This window comes from Onychostruthus taczanowskii, unplaced genomic scaffold (assembly GCF_017590055.1).
Source record: "Onychostruthus taczanowskii isolate IOZ18803 unplaced genomic scaffold, ASM1759005v1 scaffold89, whole genome shotgun sequence".
NCBI classification, from domain to species: Eukaryota; Metazoa; Chordata; class Aves; order Passeriformes; family Passeridae; genus Onychostruthus; species Onychostruthus taczanowskii.
In genome coordinates this window covers 442,493-456,668 of record NW_024506882.1, presented here as the reverse complement: position 1 = coordinate 456,668, position 14,176 = coordinate 442,493, and positions in this window count along the sequence as shown.

Here is a 14,176-nt window from a genome sequence, read left to right as displayed (position 1 = left end):
AAACCCATTTATGAGCAATTTTAGAACAGGCTTTCCCACAAAACCTCAAGGCTGCAGTAGCAACAGGGAACAAGAGGGAGGCTGTGCCCCTGCACGTTATGCACAGGTACCACATGCCATTCTGCAGGTGACAGCAGAGAGCTGCCTGCATCCCGAGCTCCCCTCGCAGGGCAATGAACCAGGAGCTCTGTGTCAAACGGTGACAAAGTGCTATCTTTTACACTGTTCTTGCTCCCTGGAGTAGCAGTACATGCAGCTGGAGCCCTCACACACCTTGCAGTCGTTCAGAGGCCCAGGGGCTGCACCTCCACGACCGATGTACGTGGCAGCTGTGCACAAACAAACAGACACCAACAGTAAATTCATTTACATTCCCTCCAGCACCATGCACTCTATCAGGCCTTCAATAATTAATACTCTAGCTTATGATGTACCTTTCACCCCAGGATCTCAAAGCACTCTGCAGTGTGAGGATGGATTTTTATTTTGCTGGAGTAAATAGGGTAGAGAAAGATTAACTGATTGACCAAGGTCATGCTGCGTTAACGTTTTATTTCTGCTCTAGCCTTTAACTGGATAGCTGCTGTGACCTTGGAAAGCTGGAAGAAAACTGCATTTTAAAGCTAACAACGTCAGGATAATCTCCCCTAAAGTGTACCATATGTTTGTGATTAGGCAAAAGAAGAAGAATTGCTGGTCGTGCGGGTGTTCACAGTGTTCTCTAGCGTATAATAGCTGGGAATTTCAGTGGTGAAGAAAACTGCATTTTAAAGCTAACAACGTCAGGATAATCTCCCCTAAAGTGTACCATATGTTTGTGATTAGGCAAAAGAAGAAGAGTTGCTGGTTGTGCGGGTGTTCACAGTGTTCTCCCAGGGTATAATAGCTGGGAATTTCAGTGGAGCCTGAGAGAAGTGGATGCAAAGCTCCCCTCCATTTCAAGGAGAAATGGTTACCCAGCATCCCGGGGCTCTGCTGGAAAATCGAGCTTGGTTATGCAGGAAAGTTTCTCAGTTAGAAAAGCTGAGGTGACGAGGTGCTCAGGAACCAACATGTTCTGCTCTGCCTGGCTCCACGCTCTGCACACTCCTCCCACTGAGCCGTGCTCTCGCCGGCTGATTCCCCCTACAAGAACTAACCTCAGCAGTATCTCTTTTGGGCCTCTCTGGTAATTTTATCCCACCAGCACTCACAAGCTCACTGAGGGTGTGTGCTCTGGGCTACCCATGGCACAGGCACGTGCTGGGAGCCAGCACGCTGCCCTCCTGCGCGGCTCTGTGCTGCCCCAGCACCAGCCTGACTGTCCCGGGGCTCCAGCTGGGCTGTCATCCTCTCGTAATGAAGATAAACTTAACTCATTGCCAGTGTATTCTCAAGAGGATGAGGATGTTGTCACATATGACTGTCTTTTCTTACGGCCCTAAATTGATGATGCAAAGTCACACCAGCCACAAGCCCTGACCAGCAGCCCTCAGACAAGAGCTCTGGGCTGCAGGAAAGGAGCCACTTGACTTGGCACAGAAAGAAAACAATCTTTTTTCTTCACGGCTCCCTCAGAAGTGAGTCAGTAGGCCTGACGAACAGCAAACACAAGTTGCCATAGAAACTCGCATGCCTTCCACCAGGCGGAGAAACAAATGTAGGCCAATATTTCTGCTTAGCTGGCTCCTGCTCGGGCTGCTCCTGCCCGCTGCGGCCCAGGGCTCCACCGGCAGCTTGCAGCTTTGTGCCCCCAGCTGCAGCAGACCCTTTCCCCAGCACCTCGGGAATGCACACACGTGGGCCCACACAGGGGCAGGACAGGGGCAGGGACACAGAGCCGCCGAGCCAGCCCAGGCTGTGGCTGGCAGACCCCACACGGGAGCCCACCGACCAGAGCAGCAGAGGGAAGAGCCCGGGCACCGCAGCCCAAGCCTGCCCAAGCAGCAGCACCTTCCCCAGCCTTCTGCTGGGAGCCTGGCACGGAGGGCTGGAGGAACAGTGCCTCTGAAACGGAGTGTTTGTGCTGGATTATTCCAGCCACCCTTGATTTAAATATACTCCTGCTTCTCATCTGTAAAAGGGGAGCCCCCAGTGGGGTGCAAAGGCGTGCAGGTCATCCATGTGCGCAGAACCCTCTGGGATGCCAGAAGAGCAGTGCTTATGTCACATGTGCAATCTCTACTGAACCAGCCTTTGCTTTATTGTGTTCCCTGATCACATGCTATTCTTGGGCTTCACTTTTAATTGCACCACAGGGTAAGTTGCTTTCCTTCTTCCCTTGCTTCTTTGCTTTTGGATTACATTTTTTTGTAGATTGCCCAGTGGCCTCCTGGATGTTCAGCGGGCTGTTACACAGTAACTGGACTGTAAATAAAAGCAATCTAACAAGAGGAAGAAAGACCACTTTCATCCTATTTTTACTGTAATTTTTGGTGACACACTTCTAAGGAAAAAAAAACCCCTACACAAATAGACCTTTGAAACTGCGTTTGGGCACAGGTTAGTGTAAAGCCAGTACTCAGCTTTGCCCACTGGATGGAATCCTCCACCAGGTTCCTGGAGCCCAGGATAACCCAGCCAGGAGAGAACAGACAGCTGGGCCCATGCCAGCCCCACGCCCTGTGCCAAGCGCTGGTTCCATCGGGGCCGTTAAAGGAATGTGACCAAAATGATGGAGAAAGCCTTTTCCTCCAGAGCAGAGCCCAAACCCAGACACCATCATGGAGAGGGTATTTGTCAGCTCAGCTCAGTGGTCTCCAGAAATGTATAATCAGGTTTAATAATTTAATAATTTAAAAGAGCTGCTTGTGGTTAATGAACGGGCTCTGGATCTTGACAGCTGGAGAGACAGGTGGTGGGTGGTAACACCTCTCTTCTGAAAGGGCTTTGCTTTGAGGGCAGAAGGGAGCATCTCAGTTTGTAAGTGATCTATGTTGTTTGGGCAGTGATGTGACTGTTAGGTTTAATATAATTTCAGGTCTCTCCAGGTAAAGAGAGTTTAATGCAATTATCTACTGATTGTGAATGAAGACACACCCATAACACCCAAATTCCTGCAATACATTTACTTTAAGACATCTTAGCAGGAAAAGGTTTCTTTTTGCTGTAAAATATTGAGTGAAAGAAAAACGAAGAACGAATGGAACTGTTTTACTCTTTAAAAATGGCTGAAGAGGGTGGTGCAGCCACACTTCTCCCAGGCTGCTGGACTCCAGCAGCCCCCATGCCCAGCAGCCTGTCCTACCTAGGCAGCCCCTCGGTGCTGCCAGGGCTTCTGCAGAGCTCCAGAGGACATGAGGAACTGCTCCCAGAGTGACACCTGGTTTACTCCTGGGTCTGCTCTGGCTCAAGGCCACACCCTTCTCTGTTTACTCTGACACCACTTGTTAGAGGCTGTTTGGTATTTTCTGCCTTGAAAGCTTGTTTTCCATGACAAGATCTGCCTGTTTCAGTGGTGACACTAATGTCCCCCCTGTTTTTTAATAGTTACTGTGACATAGCTAGCTAATAATCACTGGGTTTATTTTAGATACCTGCTTTGGGAGAGCAAGAGTCAGTAAAACTTATTTTACAGCTAAAAATCCCTTCATGAGTTTAATGAAAATAGAACAAAATTCAAGAGAAACTTTGCGATGTTTCCACAGGGGAAGTGAGAGTCTAATTCTGTGGCTGCCACTGCTGGATTCAGTATGTGGGGCACTTCCCGCTGGGAAGCAACGAGTGAGATAGTGTAGAGTTAAAAAAATCAAAGTCCTAAACTTACGTGAAAATGACAACTTGGGACTGTGCTAAAACTCGACAATAATTTCTAGAAGGTCAAAAGCTGGCAAACACCAAACCTAACTCTGCAAACAGGATCACCTGGTGAGCTGCTGCCCCAGCTCACAGCTGCCTTCAGTCCTTGAGTGTTGGCTGGAGCATGCTGACACTCAGCCTCAGAAACGAAGTTTGCCCTTTGGAAAGTACCAAAAAATCTCTAAAGGTATGTAAATCATGCAGAATTGCAACTGAAAAACCCTTCATTTAGAAGGAAAGCACATCCTTCTCTTTGTGGATTAAAAGGCAGGAGGAAGGTGATCCCTGAGAGCACTGGCTCCAGCTGAGCAGAGCCAGGACTGCCACCCCGTGCTAAAGCCAGGGCTGTGCCTGCTCCCAAAGCTGAGGCAGACCTTGATTATTTCACTGCTTCCCACTATGGCCCAAGAAAAAAGAAATTTAAGGTAACAAGTGAGTATCCTCTCTCTATCTCGATCTCTCTGCTTACAACAATGACTATTTCTCACTGAAATAACCTATGAAGTTCAAAGATCTATGTTTGACTAGAAGATTTCAGTTTTTGTAAGAGCAGATGTAGAAAGCATCAGTATTCATACACTGGATTTGTGCCTACTTGAAAGGAAGAGTCTAAAAGAACCACAGCAGAAATTTTCTGTTCAGGTAACCAAGTTCTCAGTATGTTGAATTTAAATGTTTCTCTCCACACTGAGGTTACTGGAGCTCCCTTGTACAGAGCTTTACATGTTGAAAGGAAGGGAGTTAATTGGTGAGTGATCAAAGATTTCTGCCTGGTAATTTACAATCATTCCAGGGCAGGATTCCTGTGGAGAGGAAAAGCAGGCATCAGTAGGATGCTAAATGATGAAAGGCTCCTATGGAGGCAGTTATATATTCACCCAAATCTCCTGTAAAAATGCAGCAATCTCCTAAGAATTATAAATTTGCTTTTCTGCAGAGGAGCCTCAGGGTCAGGACTGTACATCCTCTACCACAAAAATGGAGAGTAACAAAGACTTCTCCCTCCTTTCTGCACTTCCAGTGCCAGCCATCACGTCTCCTTTCCATGCCTGGGTTTTCAAGCCCCTGTGCTTGCCATTACCACGTGAGTGATTTTAATAGCACGAGTTGCATGAGTAAAACTACTTGTATATAGCAACCTGCAAAGACCCACCAGTGCCCTCAGAGCTCTCCCTTCCCTAGACATACTGCCTTGGTCACCAGCCTGCACAAGGATGGAAACACTGCTCCTTGGGAAGTTCTTGGTGATTTTCCCCCCGGCCAGGCTGGCTGGTGCTCCCACACGGAATGGAGGGAGAGCAGGGGAGGGGAGGCTGCTGCCAGCAGCTGGGAGCTGTGGGATTCGGGGGGCTCTGGGCATTCTGCAGGCCTGACCCCAAGGGTGAGCTTTTACATCCCATTCCACTTGGGACAAAAAGTGATAGATGGCATCTTCACAGCTCTGACTGCGGCTCTGCTCGCACCTCTGCATGTCAGTGGGAGCAGCAGCTGCTGCCTCCATGGGGCAGTGAGCTGGGTCCTGCGAGCACGGCCGGCGGCGGGATGGGATGGAAGCACGAGCAGAGCTCCAGCTGTGCCCAGCTGAGGTGACCAAGGGCTGTGCACAGAGCCACCTCTGCCCGTGGGGCACCCCGAGCTGCCCTGGGCTGAACCGTGCCGGGCCCTCGCCAAGGGCAGCCTCTGCCAGGTCCCAGCAGGCAGGTTTGTCACTCCTCCAGGCTCCCCAGACTGAGACCTGCCCGTGGTCAGAGCCCTGAGCATCCCAAACCTGGCTCTTCCTCTGCTCTCTATTCCCTCACCATGCTGAAAGCAGATGTCTCGTCTGCTGCACGTCTGCTGGATTTAACTGTCTGTGTTCTGTGTACCAGATTGTCTTTACACTATTAAGAATTGAAAGGAAATGGTTTATACTACTGGAAGGTGTGCTGTGCTAGTGATTTCAACTGGTTTTAATAACCCTTGATAATTTTTTCTCCCACTTTCTCCCAATTTGAAAGCTCAATTAATTTTGAGCTACAACTCTGTCTATCATTTCAACCACATGTGGCAGAGTGAGAACTCATGCGAGATAATGGTTAATTTTTGGTATCTTCTGCTATCTAATGACAGGTGTGCTGTCCTAAATAATTAGCTTCCAAAAAGGGATCCCCTTAACCCTTCTCTGAAACTGGGTAGTGATCTCGGTTTTACTTCATTAAGCTCTTGACAGCTCAGTGTACTCACATCTGTTACTGTTTGGTAGTTTGATTCCAAGAACACAAATCGCTCAAGAACTGGCAACAAATTCATTCAGGCTCATGATGCAGATCAAAATCCATCTGTTTACTAATCAAAAGCCATATTTTAATCGTAGTACAGCAGTGGTGTCAGCAATATCCCAACTTAGGCCTTCCTCTTTGCCCTTCCTGTAAGCTGCATTTATTTGAATTGGATGTTTAAATACATCCAAGGATTCTGGAGTCTGATATTCCAGCCCTTGCCCGCAGGATTTGATCAATCTGCTTGCCCTGAACAATGTTATCAGACATTTTGTACCTACAGGCTGAACCTGAAAGTCTGTTACATCAGTCACTTTTGATATGATACAAATTAGAACAAGAGAGGAAAACAACGTGATGAATCAAATTTTAACTTGAGTATCCAATTATTTGTTTCATGGACTAAAATCCTTTGCCTACCCCAGCCGTGATAAAGCTGACTGATGTCTATGGAATCCACCTGTGCTCAGGTGTCTAGGAGGGGTTAACTGAGGAACTGCAGCTTCATCTTTCCCAAAACTTGGAGAATTGCCCATGCTATACGTGGCCAAACCCCACAAGCTCCAGGAACAGGACATCACCACAGCCTGGCTGTGCCGTGGGCTGGCCTGGCAAAGAGCTGCTGCCCCGGAGCCTCCTCAGGTGCAGAGCAGGGAAGAACAGTCCTGCTGAACAGACAGCAGCAGGGGAGCTGCTCTCGGGAGAAACACGGAAGGGCCAGGGACCAGGGACCAGGGACCAGGCAGGGCTCTCAGCTCTGCCCTCACTGAGGGAGGAGAATGCAGATCAATCACTGAGTTTTTCTGTGAGCAAATCTGTCCATTGAGCTCTTGCAGGCTGTGGTGCTGGTGGGAGCTCTGCTAAAACATCTCCAGAGCTCTCTGGGTGCAAAGAATTGCAGCAGTGAAGCCATCAGTGAATTCCTGACCCACTGAAAATCCAAGAAGTTTTGATGCCAATTATAGATTTCACCATTATTTTCTCTACTATATGGTAAGTCAGTGAGATCTCAGTTTATTCGTACCTGGAAAGAAATGCCTAAGGGATTTTACAAGCTGGTTAACCCATGACCACTACATTAAGGCTCCAAAACAAATGTAGCCCATTTGCTCAGGGATGACAGATTAATAAATTGTTCCACCTCATTATCCCTGTAATTCTTGATGGCATCGCTCGGAGGAAGTCTGGCAAATGACATCAGCCAAAGGTCAGCGCTCCTTTTTCAAAAACAAGATTATAAACCTTGACACAAACATAAATGATTCAGTGGATCTATGAAAAGGCAGTAGGAGTGCTGGGTCAGGTTCCAGCCACAGTCCCCGTGCTGGGGAGCCCTGTCTGGGCACAGGCAGGGGCGGCTGAAGCGGGTGTGAGCGCGTTTCTGCCCCTCCTGCCCGTGCCTGGCCCTGGCCCAGCCGGTGCTGCCCCAGCTTCCTGCCCCAGGCTGCTGCCCCTGGGCTGCCCCAGAGCCACAACACCAACAGGCTGCCTCCCAAGTCCTTCCTCTGGCTGGAACATCAGTCCAAAATATTAGAGAGGATGAAGAGGAGCTTAGATGGAGTTCTGCACTTCCACAGCCATGCATCAGGATGAGGACTCTCTCGAGCCAAGCTTTAAAGTAGTGCCTCGTTTTAAGCCTCTGTGCTTTGCAATGTCCCTAATAATCTTCAAGCCTGCAGGGTTTGCAAGTTTCTGTCAACAACTGCAAAAATGAATAGAATATTTAAAGTAACAAAACCCATGCCTGCAGGAGTGAATGAAAAGGTGAGTATTGTATTGTGAGACCTGGAAGCTATGAAATACAACTTTTAATATACAAAGATGAGACCAGCTACAAACATGCAGAGGTTTACATATTGATTAGTCTTGGCAGGGAAGCTCATAAAACCAGAAGGAAATAAGAGGAAAGTTGTGGCTCAAAATAATTCCTCTTGATGGTGGCAGTCGTGCATTTTCTATGTAAACATGTGTAAACTTAGTGGATAATGTGTAGACTAGAGCAGGCCAGAGAAAACTACATCACTAAGCAAAAATACTCCTTTTAGGAATTGATTCTGCATCTGTGGAAATAGGTGAAGATCTGCTAAACTGTAGAGTGGACAATTTGAAAGGATTGTGAAGAGAGCTGAGTACACAGTGTGAACAGAGCAGTGCAGCCAGATCCTGAGCAGCACATGGGCTTTCAGGCCAGCATTATGCATGGAAATACAAAAGCCTTTTGCTTTCAGAAGAACAAATAAAAATCATACAAACACAAAAGTCAAGACTGTCTCATGTGCTAAACCTAAAAAGGAACACAAAATAATCTTAAACCAGCCAAAATCAGTGAGTGAGGAATTCCCCTTATCAAGGGAAACCACATTGGTGAAGTGGGGCAGAGGTCTAGGATGCTCTGATGGGTGTAAAAAAAGAAAAAACGTGACAAAGGAGTTTATTTAGATAAAGAAATCACTGGAAAGTCCCTGTCAGCATGTAAACCAAAGCTGTTCCTTGTCATGCTCACACTGAGATCTGTGTGAGATCTGCTCTCCCAGGGTCCCAGCAGAGTTTGGGTACAGGGAGTCTGCTCCATTGCTTGTGGATGGAACTGCCAGGGTGACTACCACAGTTATAGTCTGGTTTGCTGCTACAGAATGGATGAAGTAGATAAGAAATTTAAAGTTCCTGTGAGTAAAGATGCCAAGCAGAAACAAACATGAATTTTGTTTGGCAGCAAACAGCAAACACTCTGTCAATAGAGCACCTGGCATTTAAACTGTTGATGTTTGTATCTTTCTCTCTGAATATTTTAAGCATGGAGAACTGCTCTGGAGAAAGGATTATACTAGGGAAGGAACTATAACAATCAACCTCAGCCATGTCAGAGATTAATTCATAATGTCACTTCACTGAAAAATTACTTGTATTTTACTTCTCTTTTTCCAAAGATCTTTAATTCTCCCTCTGCAAAGGAATGTTATTTTTGCTGTTCAATTACATTTCAACCATTCAGTCAGAGTCAGCTCTATATAAATGTATAGATCCTTGTTTCAGATTCCCTTACTCAGCTTTTGCTTCATGAAGAGAAGAGCTGTGTGCCAAGGTCACAACTGATTAATCTTGACCCGTGAACCTTGAAGAATAAATTCTTACTATAAATGTATTACTCTACATAGTAAAAGCAAACGTACTCTGTATCCATGACAAATAATGAACTCATTTTTTCTGGCTTTACTCTTTAGTTGAGAATTAAGCACTTAAATACAAGATCTGTTAATTCTTCTGATAAATGATGTGCCTATAAAAAGAGTGAAATCCTTTGGGCTTTGAGCAGGTGTGATGAAGGTGTTTTCTCATCAGGTATTTTGGGAATAGATGATTTGCCAATGCTGGTGGATGCTTGGGAAGGAGCTGCCACAGCCACACTGCACCCCTGTGACACAGACAGTATTTACAAGTGCATGTGCTTAAGGCATCCAGTGATATTGTGGCAATATTTCTGTATTACTGGTACTATGAATATTTTAACATATATTTCTGATATATTTGTTAGAAATTGGGCCACAAGACAGAGGCAAGTGGAGTTATTTTAAAAGAAAAATGTTTGCTAAATGAAGACTGTTATGCAAATTCAATTATACAGTCAATAAAAACAAATAGATAAAACCAAAACTTTGAAGGGAGACCAACAAAAAAGACAACATCTACATTCAGGTCAGCCTTACAAAGCACATTTTTGATTGTGTGTATAGTTCACTGGCAGGCTCTCAGAAGAAAATGAAGTGTAGTGCAGAACAGGCCTCACAGCACTGGCACGTTTACGTTAATCAGGAAACAGCAAAGTCAAAACAAATTTAGCAAGCACTTCTTGTCACTGCAACCTGGACGTCTCCAGCTGTGACAATGAAATTAGCTGTGCTCAATGGACACTGTGGAATCATTTCCCCAGTACATTAGGGCAGGCTCACACGGGTGTTTGCAGCAGGTGATTCTGTACTGCTCACGATCTGAGGCCCCATGCAAGCAAAAACATGATAAATCTATTTTTATCTTTAATCATTCATTTGGAAGCACTGACAGGCACATTAGGGATTCCTGTCTAAAATTAGTTCTGTTCATGCTGGAAGCAACCATTTATTCTATCAAGCTATTTGTACGCTTAGCGTCAGAAGACTTCTGGGAGCTGTTCCTGGTTCTGTGTGAGTTTTCTCTGAAATACCCCAGTTTGTTCCTGGAACGTGGCATTTGTGTTGTAATTACCATCCTAAAGCTCTATGAATTGCGTGTCATTAAGATCTCTGTTAACTGTCAGACCACAAACAAAACACAAATGTCTCTCTGGAAGCTGAGCAGCAGGAGAGGCAGAGCTGCACTTTGCCATCGGGAGGGTGCAGCAGCCACTCCAAATCCTCCACCTGTGACATGCCCACAGCCCAGGGGTCTGGCTGTGCAATGGTGGCTCCAGGGGCTGCCTTTGGGACCAAGGCCACTAACAAATAACATCTCAGGAACAAACAAACGTTCTGATCTGCATTCACATACTCTGATCAGATGCTTAAGGGACACAGAGAAACCCCAGCCTGTTTATGACACTGCATTACCAGTTCTAGTCCTTTTTGGTTTGGCTTTTTTTTTTTTTTTTCCTTTTAAAGGCTCAGGAGGACTCAGGAGGACATGAAACAATATTCTACATCTTAGATGAGAGCTGCTGCTGCAGCCCTGCTTGTTCCCCAGTGCCCAGGCAGCTCTCAGAACAGCCATCAGCTTTGCTCATGCCTGAAGTGCTCACAGACTCAGCAAGACTTGTTTACAGAGATGAAAGGAGGTTTTTGAGGAGTCAGTCTATGCCTAAAGCCACCACCACAGGAGAACTCACTACAATCCCTCTTGTAGACACTGCAGCTCTTCCCAAGAGGACAAGAGGGAAGGTGGAATGGGTTTGGCTGTCACACAAGCCTCGAGAATGGCACATTACCTATTCACTCTAAAGTCCATGTGATCTAAGTCACCACGACTGATCCTTCGGCCGCTCCATTCGCAGCGATTGTTCCCGTGGTTGGGTCGCTCAGCCACTGGATGTCACTGTTAGTCTGAGCACATAAACGCAAACGGCATTTGTTTGGCATTAGAAAATGTTTAGAGACATGAAATGATGTCTTTAAACATCATCAGGATGAAACCCAGTGCACTGCAGAGGGATCATCTCTTTAGATGCTGAAAGCATTTGCTCAGGTCTCACACTAGTGACAAGTTGATAGTGTAAGAAGTGCCTGATTTCATAAGGGTTCTTTTCTCTCTGTTGGTGACTCATTTATGAAGCTGATAGCCACTTGTGTGTTCTCGGTTCCACTCGTCTCCTGGCAGTCCGCTCGTGTCCTGAGCCGTGCGGTGATTCCCAGCAGAAGCGGCGCGCAGAGCCCGGTCCTGCCCGGCGCTCCCGGGCCAGCCCAGCCGCCCTTCCCGGGATGCAGAGCCCGGCTCCTGCCCGGCGCTGCCTGGCCAGCCCTGGCCGCGCTTCCCGGGATGCAGAGCCCGTCCTGGCCCGGCTCCTGCCCGGCGCTCCCGGGCCAGCCTGGCCGCCCTTCCCGGGATGCAGAGCCCGTCCTGGCCCGGCTCCTGCCCGGCGCTCCCGGGCCAGCCTGGCCGCGCTTCCCGGGATGCAGAGCCCGTCCTGGCCCGGCTCCTGCCCGACTCCTGCCCGACGCTCCCGGGCCAGCCTGGCCGCGCTTCCCGGGATGCAGAGCCCGTCCTGGCCCGGCTCCTGCCCGGCGCTCCCGGGCCAACCCCGGCCGCGCTTCCCGGGATGCAGAGCCCGTCCTGGCCCGGCTCCCTGTCTCCCTCACATGGACAGCCCGGCAAAGCGTTCCGGAGTCAGCTGCCTCCAGCACAGACAGACACCTTGAGAGCTTCATTTCCAAGCCTGGTTCTCTCTGTTTAAACTGTCCAGAGTCCCAGTGACACAAAACATTCAAAACATGAGCTGTCATGATACCCTGGTGAGTTAGGAGAGGAGAAAGGGAAACTTTTACTATTTTTCTCCTAAAATCTTCAAGTATCAATCAATGAAGCACCAAGTTAAGATAATCTCATGCTATTCTTTGTAGGGTTAAAGCCAGAAGAGCCATTTCTCTAAAGGGTTAGAAAAGATGCTCTGGCCAAGTGACTGTAGAGTGTGGGCACAACCTGCCAGAACGAGCATTGGGGAACAAGTACAAGGTGATGGAGAAGGCAGAGAGTGTACAATGAACAAGGAAAATCCAGAAAATAAGAGTAATCAAACAACACTGATAATAAACAATCCAACTCTACGCTCAGTGCTCCTTGTGCTGCAGGAGAGCCTCAGCACCCAGAAACCCCTGGAGCAGCCCCGAGCAGTCGGTGCCACCTCTGCTGAGCCCGTCGTGCTCAGGATCGTGGTGACAATGCCACGGCTGGCTGCACCTGGCAGTCGCTGACAGGGAACAAGAACGGGCCTCCTTCCAAGAGAAGTACTTGAAGAAAAGCCATTTGAGCAATTTCACAAAAAAGGATGACTGATTTGTTTTACAATTATTTTAAACAATTATTTAAAATAATGACATTGCTCTGAACCAATACTGTAATTTTAGCACAGATATAATCACTGTAAATGACATTAAGAGCTTGTCTACAGACAAATTGCATTGCTCTGGTTATAATGGGATTGTTGAAGCTCAGCAAATCCTCAAATCCAGGTATGGCTGAGATCACATAAAAGGAAGAGAAAGAAGTATACCAAACCCCTCAACCTTTTGGGGCTTATATTGATATGGCCTTTTCAGTCAAAAGAACTCCTAACTAACCAAAAGGATTGAACTGGAACAGAAGCAAGTGATACACCATCCTGAAACATGGAACTGTGATAGTAGCAATGCTGAAATTTTCATGCATTTAAACTGGAAAAGATCTAGAAGTCCTGGCTACCGAAGGTAATGGTGAAATTCCCCCTCACTTAAGTGGGAACAGCAGAGTTCAGAGCAGTAACTACCTGTACCAGGCTCTGCCTCCAAAGCTGAAAACTAGAAGTGAAAAGTGACCTAAATATTCAAAAATTACTTAGTGACTGTTAGTGAGTCTATTTTTGAGTGGGTAACTGCAGACTCCTCAAAGAAACTTGATCACCAGAGATGAAGCTTTAGCACGGCAGCACCTTTTAATGGATTTCAGTTTGAGGCACATGGAACCACTAATCACTTCAGTGAAAAACTGGGTCAGAGTTAGCCCCATCTTCCCCAAAGTGCTGCAAAAGTACATTTAAGTGTGTGTATATACATATGTATATATATCCAATTTTGTATTCTGCTTAGAAGAGATGGCAAAGTACAGAGCTGAAATCCTTTTGGATGATATTCACTAAAGGACAGCAATAAAAACACCATCCATGGTGTTTTTTGCAAAGTCCTTTTTTGCAAAGTCCTCTTTCAGCCCTGTTGTCAATAGATAATAAAATCTGTATTTATTAGTGAGTCCAAAACCCCTCTACAATTCCTAAAGCACCAGGCAGAGACAGTGATATTTTGTAATTAGCAGGTGAAACATGAAGTAAGCAAATGCACTGACATGTTATTTACGTCTGCACAAATCTGTAAATAAGAAGTAAATAAGAAGACTGGGATAAATAAAGGCGTATTATTTTCCACTGATACTTCCAAAGTGCTTCATTGAGTGTTACCATGGGTTCATATTTTTGGCTTAAGGGCAGCTAGGGCAGCCCCTTGGTCAGCGTGGCCCGGCGGGCAGCGCTGGCCGTGCAGCCCTGGGAGCACGAGCTGTGCTCTCGTGCTGCTGAAGCAGCAGCCTGTTAGGGCTCCATTTTCAGATGTTGTTCATCACTAATGCCTAAAGGTGACACGCTCACTAAACAGGCCTGCTGCAAACAACACCAGATAAGACACAAAAGACATATTGGATTACCCAGTCCACGTCTCCAAATGCAACAGAAATGAATGCCAAACGCTGTGGGGTTTGTCACTTGCAGCATGCAGCAGCCTTTCCATTATGCATTGCCTGATCCTTTGCCAGATTTCTTCAGGAAAACCAAGGGCTAGGATGAATGGGAAGAGCTTGTCTGGAGGTCACTCTGCGGGAGCTGGGAGGGAGGAGGCTGCTGTTCCATTCCCCACTTGCCCTAATGCCCTATCTGA